The sequence below is a fragment of the Centropristis striata genome, chromosome 16 (assembly GCF_030273125.1).
Source record: "Centropristis striata isolate RG_2023a ecotype Rhode Island chromosome 16, C.striata_1.0, whole genome shotgun sequence".
Taxonomy (NCBI): Eukaryota; Metazoa; Chordata; class Actinopteri; order Perciformes; family Serranidae; genus Centropristis; species Centropristis striata.
In genome coordinates, this window is record NC_081532.1 from 15,122,813 (window position 1) to 15,145,594 (window position 22,782).

The 22,782-nt window shown below is 37.8% G+C and overlaps 1 protein-coding gene across 3 annotated transcripts in view; it reads left to right on the forward strand.

The window, feature by feature from the left end:
• nkx2.2a (NK2 homeobox 2a) overlaps positions 1 to 22,782 on the forward strand; it is an 85,783-nt gene that overhangs the window by 19,009 nt on the left and 43,992 nt on the right. For 2 of the 3 annotated variants that reach the window (XM_059354024.1, XM_059354025.1), the window contains exon 2: positions 4,727 to 4,784. The exons of the other annotated variant lie outside the window; for it this stretch is intronic. The gene's annotated coding sequence lies outside the window, so the exon portion shown is untranslated. The remainder of the gene's footprint in view (positions 1 to 4,726; positions 4,785 to 22,782) is intronic. 3 annotated transcript variants of the gene reach the window in all.

The following is a 22,782-nucleotide window of genomic DNA, read 5'->3' on the forward strand; positions in this document are numbered from 1 at the left end:
TGAACATTTATAAAAATTGTTATGAGTTCCCATAACACTTATACTATAATAACTAACTAACATTACAACCATGTTTATTGAGTGTAATTACTTTACTACCTGTTATGTGATTGTAAAACCTTTACTAAGCTTTTTTGTTTTATTAAGATGAATACATACTTTATTACACATTTATTAGTAGTTGACTTTGCACTTACTAAGAGTTAACTACACTCTTTGCAGCTACCAGATTTAATTTTTTTTATTTTTTATTTTTTATTGGTGAAATGACGTAACAAACAAGGTGACACGAGAGACAAATACACTACACCATGTGGACCACAAGTATACAGACAGCAGACATACAGCGCAAACAACAACAAAGAAAAACATAAATTATAGAAAAACATAAATGATACCAGATTTAATTTGATGCATCCCAACTTTTTTGAACAACTGTTGTATGCTCTTTTTAGCCACCGTATTTAAAGCATCAACAATGCTGTATTAAGGTTATAAAAATCTTTATTATGCATTAATTAACGGTACAATATTTTAGTGGCAAAGCACAAAAACACTTTATGTTTAAAATTATTTTTTAAACTTTCACATCAATGGCAGTTACATGCTGCTACAAAAGCAATGTTATAATTATTATTACCATTAATGTAGCATCTTTCAACATTCAGGTTAAATGTATATTACTGTATAAACTGTTAACATGTATTATAAATGCATGTTTTGAAATCTATATCTCATACCTATCTCTACTTCTGTCGTTCAAATAACATCTTACAAGGACTTATTACAGCCCTTTTTAACCTATAAATTTGTTACAAGGACTTCAAGTTGTTGTTTTTTACTTAAAAAAAAAAAGAAGTAGTACAATTAATCCTAGTTTGCATTAGTCATGGCTGACGAGATGCTGAAGGATAATTAGCAGCTCAGCAGCATGTGTTCGTCTCAGCACAGGTTCCCTGCTGTTATTGAACTTATGACCCTGATCCCAGAGGGACGTGTTCAGACAAAGATAGAGGGCAGCAGAGAGATTTAGACGTGCTTATGGAACCTGTGTGGTCTCCAGATATGCAATGTGCAGTCCAACACACACATTCGGGCCTTGGCTGAAACTTAGCCCTGATTCATACCGAATATCCATCTGGTAGAATACCCAGCAGTGTTGTACCCAGCTCTCTGCAGTTCCCATCCAGGAGAGAAAGCATGCCGACAGAAGGAAGCACAAAGGAATAAAGCTGTCCAAATGTCCAAATCCCAAATGATGAGGATGCCACATAATTTGCTTATTTTGAAAAGGAAGTGCTTGCTCCAATAGATGTGTATATTTAACATTTTCAGAATGAAAAATGACGGCAAAACAGTCAATGTGTAAAGACTGGAACTTTTCCACGTAAAACATTCGGATTTCTGTTTTGCCACAAACGTTTTTCACATTAATATTGGAAATATATTTCTTCAGCTAAACCCACAACTCAGAGCTTATGTCTATCCAGTTGTCATACATATGCGGTGGTCAAACTTTTAATATTTCTATTTTCTGTGTAAACATTTTTATATAATTCAGTAAAAAGGTTCCAAGAAGATGTGGCATTTCATCTGTTTTTCTTTTGCTTTCTAAATCACACAACACTTCACATCCATTTGTTAGAAACAACTAAAATGTTTGTTTTATTAAGAGCGGGGGATTAAGTTGCACCGCATGCTTTTTATTTTGAAAGGCAGTGGAAATTTTGCTATTGTGAAAGCGGAGATGGAGAGTTTTTCTCAGGAGGACTAGGCTGCACAATTGCTATCCTTTGGTCGCAGAGTGTAACAGGAGTCGTATCTGTGGCAACAACTTCTCACAGTGCGGAATGGGGCGCAAGCGACAATAAGGAAATGTTACTCATCATTTCATAAAAGTGGATCATACCCAGACTCTTAACAGATATTTATGTTTTATGAAAACCAGTCTTGCAATTTCACCAACAGAGTCAGTGATGAGGCGTCTTTTACCAGCTCTGAATGAAGGCAGCTGAAGTGGATTAGGCTAAATGTCCTTGGAAAAAATGCTCACCACAAGAGTGAAGGAAAAAATTTACAGCACAACACTGACCGCTTGGTGTGTTCCAACAGATACAAGTACCAAGTTTGGCCATCTTGTCTTGCATGCAGCAATAGAGAAGAAAACTTCTCCTTATAGGGATTAGCAGTGGTTTCCCTTATACCTTAGGGCTGGGCGATGTATCGATATAAAATATATATGGATATATTTTTAAATGTGCTATGGAATTAGACCATATTGCATATATCAATATAGTTTTTTTTCTCTTCTTTCTTTATATATAAATGCTGCCTTACTAGGGTTTGTCATATTTAGTTCATTTGTAATGTTTGTTATTCTTTTCTCATATAAATATATTTATTTCAGAAAAAGATTGGCCTATTTTATTTCATAGGCTATGTTTTTTTATTTAAATGTGCAATTTATGGAGCTTTGTTTTTTTGTTTTTTTAAGAAAAAAAGGTACTCCTATAGTATTTATGTTCACTGTTTCAATAAAACTACTTATGACTTTTGGACCATATTGCCCAGCCCTACTACATATACTTATATTATAATATTTTTGGACACAGCTTTACCACAGTATCTACTGATGCTATTAACTACCTACCGGTGGTGTAGTGGTTCGCGCTCTCGCCGCACAGCAAGAGGGTTCGCCTCCAGCTTGTGGCTCTTCTGTGTGGAGTTTGCATGTTCTCCCCGTGTCAGCGTGGGTTCTCACCGGCTACTCCGGCTTCCTCCCACAGACCAAAAACATGCACTTAGGTTTAATTGGTGACTCTAAATTGCCCTAGGTGTGAATGAGAGGGTCCAGGGGTCCTGTAGCTTGTTCGAGGTTAAAGGGGCAAGGTAAGAAAATGCCTTTAGTCCATAATCCATGGTCCTAGATTACCTGTAATACATGGTAGTTGGCCCCAGCTTGGAGAAGCAGGAAGGTATGTTATAATATGACTTGTGAACCTGAACTAACCGTTTAAAACACCAAAGTCACACAATCACACAAACAATCTAACCGATCGAGGAAGCAATAGAACTCCCATATTAGCAAGGTAAAATTACTTTTCTTGGTGGCTTTTATAGAGACCATAGATAGATATAGTGGCTTCCATTCCCTGTCATGAAAGGTTGTCTGACTACAAGGTGAAGCGACGAAAAATATTCTGAATATTTTTCTTTTTCAGGTAGCTAATATACGTTTTGCTACTGCCCCTGTCCACAGCAGTAATTTGCTTAACTTCCATGTTAGCACTCCTGCTTGCTTCCTTGAACTGGTTGCGTGCCAACCAGCCATCTAACATAGAAAATACACTATTGATAAGTATCTCATTCAACCCCACTAAAAAAATCCAAACTATGCCTTTAATGTACAGCTGCACTGTCAGCAGCTGGACAGAGTAACAGTGTTGAGATGAAATATAAAAGGTTTGGATATTGGATGTGGAGGAAAAAATCTGCACTAGGAAATATCTGTGTCATACAGAGTAGAAATCAGTTCATTGCGTTGACGTGTAACCGTCAGTTTGTTTGCCTTTCAGCACGCAGAAAAGCGAACGTGGATACCATTTCCATTTTCCTCCTTTACCACCCATGTGGATGCCTCCTAGATTGAGATACCTCCCTCCACTGCACACAGTCAATGTGCCCTCATGTAGGACAAACCCTACACAATCAGTTGGACCACAGCCTATTCAGATTGGCTGCGATTAGAGAAAGCACATTTTGGCAGTTTTGCATTGGCTGAGTCAAAGAACGATGCTGATGCTGAGGAGGGTAAAATGCATGTTGCATGGGTGGCATTTTTTCTTTTTAATTGATAAGCATAAACATAAGATCCCTTTGAATTGCTTCACAGAACGTCTGATGGCCCTTGAAAGAGATTAGAAAGAAAAGTATGATAGGTGTAGTAAGAATACCAGCGACTGACAAGGTTTTACGGTTCATATCACATAGATGAGGAAGGAATGTTTAAACATCTGAGATGAAAATCCAGCTTTCTCCCAGCTGTTCCAAAAAAAAAAAATGGAACTGGGCACGAGAGATCATGTTATACAAGTTTGTTGGGATGTGCAAAGGGCTTTTTCGAAAATCATCAGCAATCATTTTAGCCACATCCATCCAAACCAGTGGAAAATAAATGATATGAGGACGTGCTGACATGTTGAAGTTTACTCTAATTCTCATTTTGGCTCACGCTCCGCTGCTGTAGCCACAGAGGAGGATCTTTGCTCCCATCTGGCTGGCTGCGCAGCACTGAAGTGCAGGCCAGCTCAGTCGCTCATTATGGAACTAAATCCAACTCACAACAGTAATTGCTGAATGGGTAATATTGGAGTAAAGCCTTTAACTGGATTCAGGAGGCCGACTCAGTTAGGATTTGAATTCAATTAGAAGGACTGTCAAATAAGACATATTTTAAAAAAAAAACATTATAACTCTAATGTTTATGTTAAATTAAATATTTTGACAAGGCTAAATTATTAAAATGACTGTGGACTAAATTCTTAATTACAACATATAATAGATTAACGATAGATTCAACGTAATTATTTTGTTATATAAAGATCGTTTTTGGGCTATTTTCTTTGCTGACTTTTCATTTTCATATATTCCATTTTTATTGCACAAATTTTAAAAAGTCAGCAGTGAAATATATAATAATATCTGGTCTTTTCTCTGTCATCCTTAGAACCAGGAGTCCCCCCACCTGCATGCAGTGTTGATCCTCTAATCCCCTGGATCTGAAGGTAAACACACTGACTCTCGGATATAAAGGGGGGCACTCACAATATTTAGTTAAGAGATTCAGGCTGGAGGAGGGTTACTCACCTGAGCACTGGGAATGGCTTTTGTGTGGCTGGACAGGTCAACAACATATCCATTTTCACTAGCGGATGGGAATGTGTTTGCTCAGGCCTATCTCCGGTCTCATGGAAGCCCATTTCATCCTGAATGGATAATCTATCGCTGATGGTATCTCCCATCAATTTTTCACCTCGATTATCCAAGAAGGAAACTGTTTAGTTTTAAATTTATTTCAATTAAATTACATGTCTGTGTTACCTGCTTTGAATTGAGTGTAATTAGATGAGAGTTTAGCCCCACATACTTGCCAAAACCTCATTAGCTGTACTTTGAGGTGAGAAGACATTTCCTTACCTGTTCAGGGCAGGTCAGCACCTGTCACCCTGAGTAAAGCTCTTCTCTCAGCAGCGTCTCATCTTCTGCTTTATCTGCTCTTTGCTCAGATAAGCCCGTCTTAAATGGATACCAGAAACTTAATATTACCTTCTTATTAGGTGAAGGCGAAGGAAAGAAATGTGCTGACAAAATAGTAGTTAATTGGAATACTGAAATTAATTAAGCACAATAATCTATCTCCCTGCTGATTTAGTTTTGTCTTTATCAATATCCTAAACTATTTATCAGTGTTGTAGTACAGGAGATCGGTCTTGGTCTCAAGACCACTTATTGAAGGTCTCGGTCCCATCTTGGAATTGACTGCATTTTTACCCGGTCTTGTCTCGGTCTCAGACTAAGCGGCCTCTGCATTTTATTTCAAGACCGGTCAAGACCACAACAGTTTATGTTTTGATTTACTTGTTAATACCATTACTGTGATTTTGCATAAATCGTATTGCTTCAAGTACAACCAGTAACGGTACTCATATATCATTTGTCCATGTGAGTGACGGGAGAAGAGGCCGTGAGAAGATGTCAGCCAACTCGTCTGTAATAAAATTTGGTTACCTGAACCACAAAGATGTTTTGTGCACAACTATAAAAAACAAAAAAAAAACAAAGCACAACTTGTACATTCTGCAAAGCAATGCTAACGGAGACGGCTAGGACTGGTCTTGGTCTTGTCTCTGCCTCGACCCCTCAAAGTCTTGGTCTTGTCTTGGTCTCCATACACTGTGGTCTTGGCATTGACTTGGTCTCGGTTTAGGTGGTCTTGACTACAACACTGCTATTCATCAGCCATGCGGGCGGTATGAGGATGTCAATATCAGTCTGTCGGTGTGTCCAAGACCACAATATTTTAACAACTATTGGATGGATTATATGGAAGCTTTTTTTTTCTGTAATTCTTCTGCGTTCCATTTGCATTCTCCACAACTCAAGTGGGCACACCTTCAGCTCTGGCTGGCTCAGACACAAGCATTATTACAGCTAGATAGATTACTAGCAGAACTAGTTAGCCTAGATCTCTCACAGACTTCTGCCGAGGCTGATTGACACATGCTGTGTCAGTGATTACGACTTTCACCAAGGGAGCTTTGGCTGTTGCTGTCACTGTGATTGTGGCTGTGCTTTTATGTCATGATTATGGATGTGACATATTAGTTTATAAGATGTGCATGCTAATTAGATTAGGGTTGTGTTTGTGCAGTGAATTGACCCATATTTGTAGCTTTTTTTGCTCACGTTCACAGGGGCAGTAAAGATTTGCCATATTGCATCTTCTGTATAGCCATATCAATATCACTGTAGATTCAACCACAAATGCTGCCAAGCAATAACAGCATCCACGGCTTCAACCAGCACAGCCCGACAGAGCAGCTGTGCTCACAGTGGCTGTATACTCTCAGATCTCTGCCTTTTTCAAAGGAGTATTAAACAATCAATGCATAATTGAAAGCGTCACATCATCTCTCCTTTTGGTAGGATCTTCAGAGCGTTAACTGACAGTGTATACAAAAAAAGACTGGACCAACACACCACAACACAAATGTTATTACAAGGTAAGGCAAAAGTATTGCAAGGGAATGGAAAAGTTGTTCAAAAAAGATTTTCCACTATGACCATTTCAGTAATCACATACTAACTTTAGTAGTATGTGATAGTTTTATTAATTCTAAATATAACTAACTACTCTAAAAATTGAGTATGTAGTTTGTTCATACTGCATACAATGTGCATGCAAGAACTGGATTTATACCACATTAGCAAGAGTTCCTGAGTTTCTGGTGAGCATACTGGACACACAATACATGCTAAAAGCTGTTAATATGTCACATTATTAGGTTTTTAATATTTTTCAGGTGAGAAAGTAGCCATTTAGATTCCCTGTGCATGGTTGTTTAAACAATGCCTCTTTGGAAACTTGCTGCAAAATTTTTGGACTTAGCCATTGGCCAAGTCAGACCCTCCGTTAGTATTATGTTGCAGTTACACGACTGACTTGCTTGAACAGTCTGTTGGCATATTTAATCATTCATTTAGTAGGCAGTATGATGTCCATACTAATTGAGTATGTAGCAGTACTTTATGTGATTCTGAGTAAGCGTCTCTTCACAAATCAGTCATCAAAACACCACCAGAAAGAACTATCTTCTGTTCCAAGTTTTAATAACTTAAACAGCTTGGTTGATATCAGCCAATAAATTTGTAATTGGATGACTCCCATCATCATCGTTATTATCATTAAACCTAGCTAATCTGGCTAAGGGATGATCCAAAAATCTATTCCAAGAACATATAAAAAAGACTGTGTGGCTGGAGTAAAGAAATCTCTGGCTTAAACTCCAATCTGTCACGTTACAAAATTTCAAATGCAAACAAAAAAAGATCCCTGACGAGTAATCTTTTAATTTAACTTGCTTCTATAGCAGGTACTGGGCAGACATGTTCTTAAGGTGGACTTGTCTGGCGTGACTGATGGCTTTGATGACAGCATCAGCCATGATTACAGTAATAAGTCATTTTCATTTCGCTCTTTTATAGGGTTAGGTTAGAAATTAGCAAACAGAGCCGCGGGTGTTACAAAACACAGCATTAGGGTTGACAGCTTGTCAAAGTGAGACTTGACTAATTACAGTTCTCATCTAGCCCTGGGGAGATCACAGTACAGAGCAGTTTGCTTGCTTGTCTCATTACATTGTCAGGAAGAGGATGAGCAATCCCACAAACATCAGTCAAGTATGACAGCAGACACCCACTGACTGATGCCTTGACTGTTCTCTTGTGTTTTTTTTCTACAAGAAAATGTCTCTGCTACTGGTTATCAAAAACCGCAAACCTACATTATGAAGCTTAACTGGGCCTCAACAGCTATTAAACCTCATTTGCAGTATCAGCATAGTATTTTGCAAATTATACACAGTCTACTCTGGATCTTGCAGACGATAAGGACTCTCCCAGGAGATTGGGGGAAATGGCTCAATTTGGGCTTTTCAGACGCACTCACAGGGAGCTGTGCTTGTGCCTTTAGTCGCCAGCCGCGCCATCCCGCCTTTTTATAAGGCGGTTAGCCGTGCGGTATCTCCACCTGAGATCTGAAAGCGCCAACAAAGAGTCAGCGTTCACATCGACAGATAGATCGTGGAGCTGGGAGGGGAGGGGGGTGTTCAGACTTGGAGTTGTCGAGTTGGGCAAGAATGTCTAGCTGGTGCCAAGTTTTATTTTGGTGTAGGTCCATTGCGAGAGCAATCTCAGAGTGTGTGGCATTATGGAGGACATCCAAACGGTTAAGATGGAATTCCCTGATTGTTATTGAGACCTGAACCCTACCGTTCCTGCAATGATCTCTATCAGCCAGCACTCCTTGAAGCACACAGCTATTCATTAAAGATGGTTATCGGCTGGTCTGAGACGAGAGCGGCGTTTTCAGGGGCAGTCATCGAGGCGAGATCATTAGGTAGCATCTAAGATTGTCTCGGCTTGACATTTTTCTACGCCCTTCGTTTACAATTAAGACAACTTCAAACAGTCTTGCAGGTATCCTTTTAGCTCCTTTGGTGTCACTGAGAGAAAGGGGACTAATGAGCTTGCATTCATAAAGCGCACAAGTAAATAAAATCACCCAACGTCCCAAAACAAATAAACACAAAACACCTCACAGTTGCAACAAAAGATCAAAGCAGCGCTGCTAGGAGTTAGCCATGCTCAGTTCCCTTTGGACCCAGTGTAGCATGAAGCTGCTATTATCTCCGTGAATGTCATATCTAGAGCCTATATTTTCCATGACTGAGTTGTGCCTATCTTGCAGCTGCAAATCTGCAAGATTTGTTCGTACAGCAGCTCATGCGTCAGTGTGGTTTAGCTGGATCTCATCTTTGTTGGTTACTTTCATGGTCGAGTGATTGCATGTTGTAGTAAGAAAGTGGGGTCATTTATGTTTCAGGGGTTTATTGCAAAAAGTCCGAATGCATTATCAGTCTGTCAGTGTTGTGTCTTCTTTGACCTGTAAAGATTGGTTCAAAATTGCTTTTTGTGTTAAATCTCTAATTTATGAGAAGCTTGTGCACTCTTAGTGACCTAATGAAGTAGCAAACACTTCCTGATTTATTACTGCAGGCATGGATGGATTACTGAATGGCTGTAGTAGGCACAGGCACAGACCCAGGGCACCCCTGGGCTTCACCCACAAAATGCCACTCAAAGAGACACGTCCCAACAAGGAAGAGACTCACAATGACCACGAAGAAACATAAAACCACTACAAAGAGATACAAAATGACCACAAAGAGACTAAAAGCATCTACAAACTCACTTAAAGCTTCTACAAAAAGTGGCGAAACAACCTCAGGAAACAGAAGTAACTGCAAAAAAGACCAAAACAACTACAAAGATACACAAAATGACCACAAAGGGATGGAAAACGACTGAAACAGGCAAAACGACCTCAGACAAAAATAATAACTTCAGAAAAGACCAAAAAACTACAAATATACATAAAAAAACTCTGACTACAAAGAGACACAAAAAAAGGCTTAATAACTATAAAGTCTGTGTGTCTTGCTCATATGTAGGAGAGGTGGTGGAGTACTTTTCATTAATGACTGCAGGCAGTAAGACAGGAGAGTGTGTGTGTGTGTGTGTGTGTGTGTGTACAGAGCTGTATGGTGGCTTGACTCAGCAGTAGAGGGCTCCCTTTTCCCTCTGAGCCTCTAATTTTGCATTGGTCACTACAACAGGAGAGATCACACAAATAACAGATGCATTTTGTAAACCAAACTGTTGGATAAACCTTTAAGAGACAGTTGATAGTGGTTTTCACAGCATTATCTACAAAATGAACACTGCAAACACTCTATACAGGACCGGCATCCATGTATACCGCATGCTTCTTAAAATAGTATATGCATATTTTTATACTTTTGAACAACATAGTCCCTCACATGCTCCCAAAGCAACCTTTTCTGCTCCAGCTCTGTATCTGAGAACTATTTCTCAAACCAAGTTATCTGTTTTGATTGAGTGGGATGTTTGCCAGATAGGAGTTCCCCTGCCATTAATCTTACTGTGGGCCTGAGTGACAGACCGGATTATCAACTAAAACTTTCAGCCACTTGAGACTGCTACTGATGTTTGGGCTTTCAAGAAGAAGAAAGAGTGGGAAACTATTCTTCTGGTTGGAAAAGAGCAGACGCTGGTGTAACTTAAGCATTGTGGAAACCCTCAGCAGCCCCGTAGCATTATCTGGACAAACTAATATTTACTCTTAAGACCGAGCAAACACGCTCATTTACTCTGGCTTTATTTAGCGCTCAGGCATTGTTGATGGATTAACTCTAATGATGAAATCGAACCTATCTTCTCAGTTTGATCTAAAGGCTTCACTTCTGAGAGAGCTGTGCATCAATCACTTACAAGTGAAATTACTAGAAACAATGTCAAGGAATCTGACCAGTGGTGGAAGATGTATTCCTGCATTCAAAAACTTAAGTATCACAATCAAAATGTACTCAAAGTATCAAAAGTAAAATTACTCATTATGCAGAATGGCCCCACTCAGATTATTATATATACTTTTAATATTTTATTTGTCTATTTGTATTGATGCATTTATATAAGCTGCATTTTTTTTTTCAAGTTAGAGCTCATTTTAACTACTTAACATATATGTCTAATCACTTTTAAGTTGATCATGTATTTTATGTGAAATCTTGACCTGAAAAGTAACTGAAGCTGACAGCTGAATGTAGTGGAGTAAAATGTACAATATTTGCCTAAAAAATGTAGTGGAGTAGACGTATAAAGTTGCATAAAATGGAAAAACTCAAGTAAAGTACACGCACCTCAAAATTGTACTTAAGTCCAACTGAATCTGACTACTAATGGCAGTTATTGGTTAAAGTTACTGACTAGTTTATGTCAAATAAAAGTCAAATTATATGAACTAGTTGCAGACTAAGACAAGATCTTTGCTTACAAATTGCCTCATCAGCTGCTTCGCCATCAATGTGCACATTATTACGGAGACAGCCTCCCACAAAGATAGAGGCAAAATCAACAACAGTCTTGTTTCTGTTTTGTAGCTGTGTTCAGAGGGATTGGAGATTTGCAGCAGTCTGAACATGAAAAAGGCAAGTAACGAGTTGGTTTGAAGTCTGACCACAGTGCGGTGCATCTCTGTTTGAGTCAGGTCTGCTTCGAATAAAAAGTGATTTGCCTCCCCCCCCTTAAATTTAGTCTCCAAAATTACACAGAGCATTGTCGGAATGCATGAGACTTGAAGGTCCTCCGTTCTCACCAGAGTGTAATGAGAAACTGCTTGTAGAGGACGCTGGTCGTAAAGGCAAACACCTGCAATGATGAGACTGAGGGAATCAATCTTCCTTTATCCCCCCTATCAACACCGAATAGAGAAGCTAGATTCTCCTGACCGACCCGTTGGCTGCATGTGATGAAAGCAGAGACGACTGCTCTGCTGCTTGAGCCAAGAGGACGGATGGATGTGGGAAGAACTCTGTGAATACTGAAGAAAAATAGCACATGCAAAATGCAGGAATGATGCAGGGAGGCTAATTCTGATCATTTTCTTATTGTTAGATGTTGTTTTGCAGCCTTAGTTTGGTCATTAATTAATTAAGAGATTAACCAGCCAAACAGAAGTGAATGTGTGTAGAATTTATGCAGCATTTCAGTATTTTCAATTATCCGTGCCTTTCTTGGCATCATAAAACTGACTTTTTATTATTATAATGATGCTTATTTACCTCATTAATGTAGTCGACAGTGTTGGAACAAGTACTCAGATCTTTTTACTTCAGAAAAAGTAGAAAAAAAAACAAAATACACAACAAAAAACAGAATTGAAAATGTAACTTACATATAAGTGCAAGTTTTATCAGCAAAATGTATTAAAAGTATCAAAATAAACGTACTCAGTGCAGTATGGGTTCTTCTCACAGTATTTTATTATTATAGAATAATATATTATTGTGTTTTTATACCTAAAAAATACATGCATATTGTAGATAGTCAATTTTTGTAGTTAGTTGGAGCCAATTCGAGATACTTTATATACTAGCATGTAGATATGCTGCATCATGTCATGAGCATATAATGTCTCTTTTTGTAAAAAAAAATAACTAAGTGTTAAATAAATGTAGTGTAACGACAAGTACAATAATTCCCTCTTAAGATGTAGTGTAGTAGAAGTATAAAGAAGCATAAAAACGGAAATACTAGTACAGTTTTGACATAGTTATGCTTCACCACAGGCAGCAAAGCATGCATAAGGGGTGTTTGCGATCATGCTGATATCAGTGGGGGAAGAATTATTCAGATACTGAACTTAAGTTAATATACCAATACAGCTTCAAACTCAGGTACATAACAAAGCATACTTAATGTATCAAAAGTAAAACTATGCGTCATGCAGATTAATGACCCTTGTCAGTGATATATTACATGTTTAGATTGTTAATACTGATGCATCAGTCTGTAGCATTTTCTGTTGGCTTCAACTCAACTAGTTTTAATCATAAACAGATAGTTTTGCCCAGTAGTTCCAAACCTAGGGGTCGGGCCCCCTGCAAAAGGTCAGAAGATAAATCTGCGGGGTCATGAGATGATTAATGGGATATTTTTCAGTCTTTTCTGCCATCTTCTCTAAATTATTTCTCTGAAATATTGGGTAATTCTGTCTTTGGGCGTTGACTAGTTATTTAAATGGCACCATCTGAGAATTTTAGATGAAAACCTTACAAGTATTTCAGTACTTGTCCTGTCACTTCACTGCTGCATTAGTGTGTGTGTGTTGCATTTTACTGCTACACTTTCTGTTTATCACAAACATTTAAATCCCAACTTTTGGAGATATATGGTGGACATGAAAAATTATAATCTGAAAAGTAAATGTACAAATGTAGTGGAGTAAAAAGTACAAAATGTGCCTCTGTGATAGTGAAAGTATGAAGGCGTATAAAAGGGAAATACTAGTAGTACAGCCTTGAATTTGAACTTAAGTGCAGTATTTGAATAAATGTATTTCTATATGTGTAAGTTTCACGACTGGAACAATGCATTTATTTTATTTTTTGATTTAATGTAAATTTCCTGTTATCTAAAGCTGTCAAATAAATGCAGTGATATGAAAAATAATTTAATCCTTTCCTCTGAATTGGAGTGGAGTTAAAGTATAAAGTAACATAAAATGGAAAAACTCACAATATTGCATAAATACTTAATTACTCTTCGTCACTGGCTGATTCTCTCAACTCAATGTAAATTGGTGGACAGTGCAATTAAGTTCTTCACATAATTAATTTAAAAAGCTGATTTTTGTTGTAAAATCTACATTTTTAAACTAAGTTGTTTGGACTGGGACTGATAGAACCTGCTGCACAGAGTATTTAGAGTGTAACCGAGCAGCACAGAGGCGCTTCACCGCCGCTTTTCCCGCCATGTTTTCATTGGGTAGCCCAGTCGGTCTGGCAGGAACAAACTCTTCTTTGGGGGAAATGTAAGCCTTCCTCTCACAACGTCCCTGTTTGCATTTGCAGGTGGACCCAAGATGGCATGATGGTGTATCCATACAGTGTCTTGTTTTTCATGGACAAGGCCTCAACATTCTTTGGCACGTATCGGCCTCCGAGTAAAAAAAACCCTCGACAAATTCATGTGCGTGTTTATTTGTTTTTTCTTCGGTGTGATGGACAGACAGAAAGCCTTGGATTTCACTTACAGAGTAGCCGAGACCTTGTTAACTCTGTAATGGATAGCCCCGGTGTACGCGAAGACATCCTCTTCATTCTTGTGCTGCTGAGAGCAGGAAGAGAAGACAAGCGCTTCCTCTATCACTCTGACACTCACCTTTTGTGTGTCTCAGCTAGCGAGGCACCGAGAGCTCCTTTTTTTGCCGAGAGATGGTTAATGGCTTTTCTTTGCCATTTCCCATGAAGAAACACGTAGAGGAAACATTTATGCTATATTGTTAGTGGGATAAACAAGAGTATACTGTCAACTTACACAATAAACAGCACAATGTGTATATAAACCATATACTTATACACCTGGAAGTACAAAATACATTTAAAGTGTTACTTTATTGAAATATTTAGCTAAATAAAACCCAAATCCACGCATAAAGAAGCACTTCAGCTATCCTCAAAACATGCACACTTTGTTTACTAAGCTGTTAAACTCCTCCTCAGCCAGAGGACAAAAAAAAAGATGGTGCTTCTCATTAGGGTTTCACATCATGACAGACGGAGTATTGGAGCTGAAAGACAGAAGGCTCACTAGACAATTGAATGCAGTTTAAGCATTTCTGCAGAGGCCCACCTTGCTATTGTGGCTTGGGAGTGTGACTGCTGGTGGATTCAGTCTGCAGTGCTGGGTGATGATTGAAAGGATCTCCAGTGTAGAGTAGCCACCCACATGACTCAGTGTCTTGTCTGCAGAGTGGTTACAGCATAGCCTATGTATTATTTTTGTTGTTGTTGGTTTTTTTTCTTAGCGAGCATAGATTTCTCACACTGATTCCCTTTGGTTCTTTAATGCATTTTTTCAATATGTCCTTGAAGCAAATTATTTACACCATGGTGTTCTCATCTGTATATTTGGTGTCACAAATGGTGTCATTTGACATTAACACTCTAAAAACCTGTATATAAGATTTTTACTGTGAGTATGTCATATATGAAAATATTTAAATAACATATTATTAAAATATTAACAAGACTAACAGTAGGTTTATAAATATTCACATTATTAGAAAATATTACATTATGGTATTGACTGTATTAGGCCTGTCACAATAATTACTATATCGACTTGTCGTTCGATCTATAAAAGTGGACACGATTGACTTTTGTGCTTTTTTTGTGTTGTTTTTAAAGTAATGCTGTTTGACAAGCAGTACGAATTGCCCAAAAAAAAATGTATTTCCCAAGCAGCCATTCCAGCTGTTTATTTGCTATTTTAATAATAAAAGAATATAATACATAATGGATATCTCATTGCAGTGTTTTGTTAACAGAGCCTGACAGTCTATTGTATTTGTTTTGGTTATTTATCTAGGATATTTATATATATATATGTGTGTTCTTGATATTAAAAATAATAAATAAATGCATTGCTGGGGAAAAAGATGCATTTATTATGCTTTAATATCGCTACAAAACGGCATCGATACAACGATACTATTGTTTATCGTGATAGTTTCTAGGAAGATATATTGTCCTAAAAAATGTGTTATCGTGACAGGTCTAGACAGTATCGACCTAACAAAGAGTATTGTATAATAATTTACTGTACAAATAGTGGTGTTTTATTGTTTTGATATGTAGAACCATTTAATTGTTTTTACAAAGGCCACAGAATACATAAATCAGATACATTTGATACATAGTCATCTTTACATGGCGTATGCACAGTATATATACTGTATATTTTTACATTTAAGATGTGGATTATAGTATATATTCATACACAAGACCTGTACAGCTGTAGCAGAAAGTAAGAACGGTAAGAACAATTTTGATTTACTTTTACTTTACTTAAGTGTTAGCATTTTATGCCGCTTTATATTTCTATGCCACAACATTTCAAATAGTTTTTACATTTATCTGACAACTTGTAATAAATATCATATATCAAAACGTAATGTGTTTTGCATGTACAGTGTTAGAGCGGAAACTGCCCAATAAATGTTTTTTATTTTTTTCCACTTTGAAAAACTACGGCATAGAAATTCTGCTTACACATTCACACATCATCAGAAAATATGATTATATAAATGTAGCACTATGAAGATGCCAGCGCCTGACCAGTGATACTGTAAAGTAGTAAAGATTTGGAACTTAAGCTGGTAGTGGAAAATATTTTACGTTGTGGTATTTGTACTTGACTAAAGTCGTACAGCCGCTCTGCAGTGTAAAGCTTTTTGGTTTACTATTTTAACATGCAGGCCGATATTATTTGTGTGTGCGTGTGCGTGTGTGTTTGAGTAAACTTTTCCATCCGTCAGTACAAACACAAAGCCCACGTGGTTGGCCATAGTTTGCATTTTAATGTTTTCTTCATATGAAAATACAAACCTCAGTTTTAATAGCACAGATGTACACTACTTTCCTGTGGTAGTGATTTACATAATAACTATAACATCTCCTGTGTTGCCTATACCAAGCACACGTCAACCTAAACACACACACACAGTTTCTTAATTTCCTCTTGAACACACGCTTTGTCATGTCGCTTATTTCCATATTGCTGTGATGTCATGAGTCTGGCTTGTGGAGTGGTGCTCCCTTCCCAGTGGAGTGGCTATATCAGACCCTTCATTCAGTTTAAAACCCATGTTTTCGCCATGCCAAATTAACAGCCACCCTTTGGGTCAATGCTGCGTGCGAGTGTTGAGATGGGAGAGGCGTGTCTGAGTGGAAAGCACCAATAACAGCAACATGCATGGTTCTCCACAACTGGCTCCACTCCGCGTTCTTCAAAGGGCCCTCTTCCTCCCCTCTCCCTCTCTGACTGCGAGCTGGTTTGTAGCTGCAGCCGACTGCACCGCAGACCGTGCTCCCTGGGCCTCGCCACTCACGGGACAGACCAAACAGAAATATTGTCTGTTTAAATCTGATGATACTGTCAATATGGGAAAGGTCAGAAGCTCGTGTATTTGTTTTATATCATCCCGGATGTTGCCAAAGTGACTAGGTCGTGCAAGTTTGTGTTGATTTAGACGTGAGCCTGTCTTGGTTATCGGCCAACAAGTTCCTTAAAATCTGATAAGTGATAGGGGCTGGCAGCGACGACTGGCGCTGTTGTCACAAATGCCTAGGGAGTGGCAGCAGAAGGGCACGGTCAAAAGGTTGATTAATGACAGTCAGTGTTGTTTACCTTTCACCTTTTGTTGCACTATCTCTACAACTCATTACACGCTGACAGCACTGACTCCTGGGCTGCTGTACACATGCAGGATTCAGCAACAGGTTCTGCATGGTTTATACCTGCAATACACACCAGTGTGACCTACTTCCTGTTTCTCTTCCAAATAATATATAACACAGCACCAATAAACTGGGTCATTATTCGCCTCAAATGCTCAATAAACTATCTGAGTTAGCATGGTGATGTTACTTCAATCAAGCTTGACATTTTCTACCATTTTTGGCCTTAATAATACATCTTGAACTTTAAATCCACCTGTATAAAGTTAGCTAGTTAAGCTTTAATTATCCATTAAGACTCTTTGTGATCAAGATTTCCGATGTAAAATACACTAATTAAGATTATCATATTATAGAAAATCCCAATAAAGTAAGTCAGGCACACAAAACACCACACACTCTTAAATTATAAATATTATTTAGAAAATAACCAAGAAGAATATAAATGTGATCGAGGTTTTCATGAAGAAAAATATACTGCATGGTGGTTTAATACTTACTTTATTTTCTGTAATTATATGTCCTTTATACATTTAGACCCATCATCAATAGTAAATAGCGATCATCCTGAAGTAGTTTGTTCTAGCAAAAAAAAATGGTTATTTATTTATATTTTAGAATGTGCTTTGACGTGACTCCCTGTCCCTAACTTATGTAGAGCTTACGGTATAATCACAGTGAGAATTACTCGTTGAAAAAAATATGTTTTAAAGTCTTAACCGTCAATTGATAAAATCAGTATTTGTGCTTCCCAATTCTCAGATGAATGCATTATATTCAAACAATATGATGAGACTTCCTGAGCTCTGTTGTACAAGGCTGAACTCTAACCGTCACACTGATCCTTAACTGGAAGGTGTACAGATGCCATATTATTGCATAAAATGTAGGAACTATTTTTTGTCATTGACAGTTGAGTAAAAATTTAGTACCACTGAAATTCACGTTTACAGTACAAAGCTGCCCGTGATCACAGACCTGCACTGTGACACTGAGTGAAACGTTCATTACTATTAACACACACACTGCCGTTTAAAATCCACATGCTGTAAATACCATAAACACACCGTAGCACGAAATATGTGTTAATCCTCGGCTGAAAATAGTCCCCAACAAAAGCACTCTTTCTCCTGTTTGAGTAATGCCCAGGTGTTCAACGAGATTACTCGGATACCACCTTCTCATAAATATCTCTAATGCACCATAACAATAATGTAGCACATTATAAAGCATTTTATATGGACTTATTATGTCAAATTCCTCAATACTCCATATTTGATGGTCACTTAGACTTTTTTTCTAGCAACGATCATAATGTATTATAATTGTTGTGGCTTTAATACATTATAATCTTATTATAATGCTTTACAATCACTGTTATGATGCATTATAATACAATTATATGGTATGGTATTATAATGTATTATAGATATGGACATGCAAGTATGTCATTAAGTGACCAGTAATTATAAAGTCTGGTGACACTTGACCTTATAAGTCATAAAAAAAATGTTAAATATGCTATGATTAATGCTAAAAAGCATAATTAATATTCATGAGTGCTTATAACTATAGTTATACAGTCGTATGAGCAGATTAGAACGCATTTAGGTGTGTTCATAATGCATTATAGTCATGGCCGTCATAGAAAGTGGTACCTTTATTTGTGAGTCATATTTAAAGATTTACATCTTCCGAAATGTGCTTTGAGCTGAGAGTCACAAAGTATTGCGAGATAAATTAACGCACTGCTGCTTTTGATCTTATCACACTTATTGTTGATTATAACAAATATCTAGTATCACACCAGCTGTAAAATTAAACAAAACAATACGTGTTTTTTTTAAAAATCAAGTAGTGCATCAAAACACAGAAACATCTCTCATTTCATAAATCCAGCTGAGTTCCTTCCAGGATTTTCCCTTCCAAACCAACAGACAGTACGGCGGTTTACCACTCACATTTTTGAGACAAGAGTCATCATCTTATTATCACCTAATAAGAATTTGAGCCAAAAATTAAGTTGAAGGCAGCCCTTAAATCCAACTCCCCATAGCTTTTTCTGCCGGTAGCCTTTGGCATGTGTGTGGCAACATTTAGCACAGTATATGTTTCAGCACACTTTAAATAAGTCACAGATGGGCAGCAGGGCAGAACATTAATTCTATAGTCTCCACAAATTAGAGAGGATCCTCCTGTCTCTCTGTCTGTGCCCAGATCCTCACCAAAATAGACTAGAAAACTGCTGACAAATTTCCATAATGAAAGTTTTGACTTTCCAGTAAAGAGCTGCACACTCTCCTACATGATGACATTTACATACTGACACAAATTACAAGCATTCTTAGATTTTTATAAAAATATGCCTGCTTCCATGGCAGTGTTTTCAAAGAGTGCATTTTAATTGTGTTTGCAAACATAATTTCATGCTCTTTTAGTCATCTGTATATAATAATCAAAGCCGGGCTCTGCAATTCAATGTGATCCTGCGGTTATTCTCTTTATTGCTGTATCGCTGGATCCTCCGAGGACCCAAAAGACTGGCGGCGGAATCTCCTGAGAGCAAATGTGAAATGATACGTTTTCATTTAGAAAGCCCAAATGTCATCATCATGTCTCTGTCCCTTTTTGCTTTTCGAGCATCTGGTTGATGTGGTGAGCTGGCAGAGCAAGTAAGAACATGGGAGGGAGACATTTATCATCCTCTAGACTACAGAGCTGTAACTCTGCCTGCTTGGAAATCCTGCGGACAGTCAGCAGGAAAAAAGGGAAAAAAGAATGGTGATTGCATTTCAAGGATGACATCCACTGCCTTTTAGTTTTGGGTGGTAAAAACATGAATGCATCACTTACAAATTGGCCAAATAACATTATTGATCTTCTTCTCCTGCTCGTGTCAAACGTCCGTGAGCGTTTCTTTACCCTGTTTTATTTTCAAATGTGCATCACATTCTGTCGTACAATGTAAACATCAAACTGTCAGCTACTGCCAGGAGTTTGATTCATGACTTCATTTCTCAAAGAATTATATCCTGCCTGTCAAAGTTCGTGACAAGTACATGTTTCAGCATTGCACATGTTTGCATGCACCGTGTTTCCATGGCAAGTCAATTAATTTGAAATTTCAGACGTGAGAACTGCTGACAACAACCTTTTTCTGTTCACATTTTGACAGTTTGCCAGCTTGCCACTCTCTTTTTAAAAGGTTTTTCGTGTATCTTTCTTGGACCTGTCTGGCCTGCCATGTCGCCTGTCCTGAGATGCTCTCTTGTTGACTTAGAGTCATGCAAATGCTGCAAAGTGAGTGAGTGACTCCTGGCCAGCCCGGGGTAGTTTCCCCCCTCGACACAAAAAGTACAGATAACAGTAAAATGTCTTCAATCATACCCAGCAAAGTGTCCAACACATAAACTGAACTTTTGGTCTCTAAAGAACACTCAATCCTTTCCAGTACACATGGCAGACGTTCATGAATTGAAGATAGGAGCGCCTGTTCGTGCTTTCTCTGTCACCATTTCACTGCTGCTTGGATTTTTAATATCATATCCATTAGGATGAAGGAGGCCAAGTCTCCCATCCATCTCTCCAAGTATCTGTTTAAGCTTGTGGCATTTGAGAATCCTTTCAAGTTGAAGTTGCAGAGGTAGCACTCTACAGAGATCAGAGCCCGGTGCAGTGTTTAAGTCTGGACATGTGAACACTTATGTATTTCAGTAGTTTGGCATTTAACGTCTCCTTTTCTGTTCTTTACCCACAATCAGGTGTTGTTTGTCAGGATGTTTCATAGACTGGACTGAAGTAAAAGGGGTAAAATGTATTTTGCAAAAATATATAGGTCAGTTATTAATAGCAATTATTTTGCATAGGGATTATTCTAATGCAAGGAAAATGGGAAATTACCTATTGAACTTCCTGATCTATTGCATCCAACCCTAACTCCATAAATCTGTTACGATAGACAAGAGGGAAGTAGGAAAGTATTAATACACTTTTATACTGCACTGAGAATTGTGGTTTATCTCTAGTGATACTGTATCAATTTTTATTTAATAGTTTACATGAAAAATTTGAGGCAGATTGCACAAAAAGTGGTGCAAATTCAAATTCCACTGTTCTTATTGCATAAAAATTAACTTTTAAATTCAGACTTTATGCATATGTTTGAAGGTAAAGAAGATTTTTAATTAAATTAGATTAAAAATGGCAGTATATCAACTTGCATACACTATCGCAATATATCGCAGAATATTCCTCTGTATCATGATGCGTATCATATCACCAGATTCTTGCCAATACACAGATCTGCCAGACAGCAGAATATATAAACAACAAAACATTGGCAAATTATTTTATAGTGACAATCAAATAGTTTATTGTAATAGTTGTGTATATAAATAATAGGAGTTTTATCTTGTGTAAAAACATCATTAGAAGAACAGTAATGATGGCTCACTGGGAACTATTTGAACAATGTTCAAAATACACTGTTGCTCATAAAGTTTGAATTAAATATATTTTTTTATCTCTTTCCATAACAATGTGACTTATTCTTGATGGATAAAGTGTATATATTCTCACAATTGTATTAATCAATCTCTTACAAACATGAAAATGAAACCACAATAAACAGAGGATTGTGTCTGAAAACAAAATAATTCCAACTTTATGGGCAGCAGCGTAGATAAAAACATCTTCCTCATAGTAATTCTGGGCTCAAAAAGTGGCCTCACTAGCATGCTGTTGTGTCGCACCCATCTCAAAGTATACACATTAAAAGTTAAAGACATTTGATGTTTTAGTGCTCTGTATCAATAGGAAAGAAGCATCTCAAAGTGGCCCACCTGCTGCCCCTCTAACACAGAGGCTCTGCAGAAGACGCGGTGGGGGGTATCACTTTGCTGCCCTGATTGATGACCATAGGTCCCGCAGGAAGTAACCCCGCCACCATGAAGGAGTGTTTTCTGAACCCCAAGTGGTATCCGGGAAAACAGAACGACTCCAGTCAGGGAGCGTGTGTACTCATAGGCCATCTTAATGTTTGGATATACTGAGTCACTTGGGATTCTGCTGCGAAACGGGGGAAAGGAATCAGCGGCTGCAAAATAGAGCTCGGAGGGCACACGGATTCCAGGGTGTATCCGAAAACGTGCTATAAAAACTGATCATGAGCGTGGACGCCTCAGGGCTTTATATTTTGTTTCACACGATCATAGTGAATAAATTGCTTCCTGTTATCTAAGATGCTTTCTATGAACTCTTAACAATTTTCCAATCAATTTAGATTTGAAAGCGAGGTTTATTTTTGTCATATAGTTAACACCATGCCTGCATGACAACAAGGCAAATAAAATCCAGATTTGTGTTCACATTTAAAACTACAAAATGTAACTAATACCGTCAGGTCTTTGAATAGTATTTACTTGTTCTATGGTGCTTTGAGTTTTCAACTGTCTCACAGCCAGAATCGAGAAAACAGAATCTAAATATATGTTAATCCACAAAGTCAGTGAAATGTTCTGCTTATTTTGTTTGGGATGAAATGTCGTACATAACTGAATTTAATATTCACCTTTTAAGATAAACACAGGATTATAAAAACCCTCTAAACGGATCGTATACC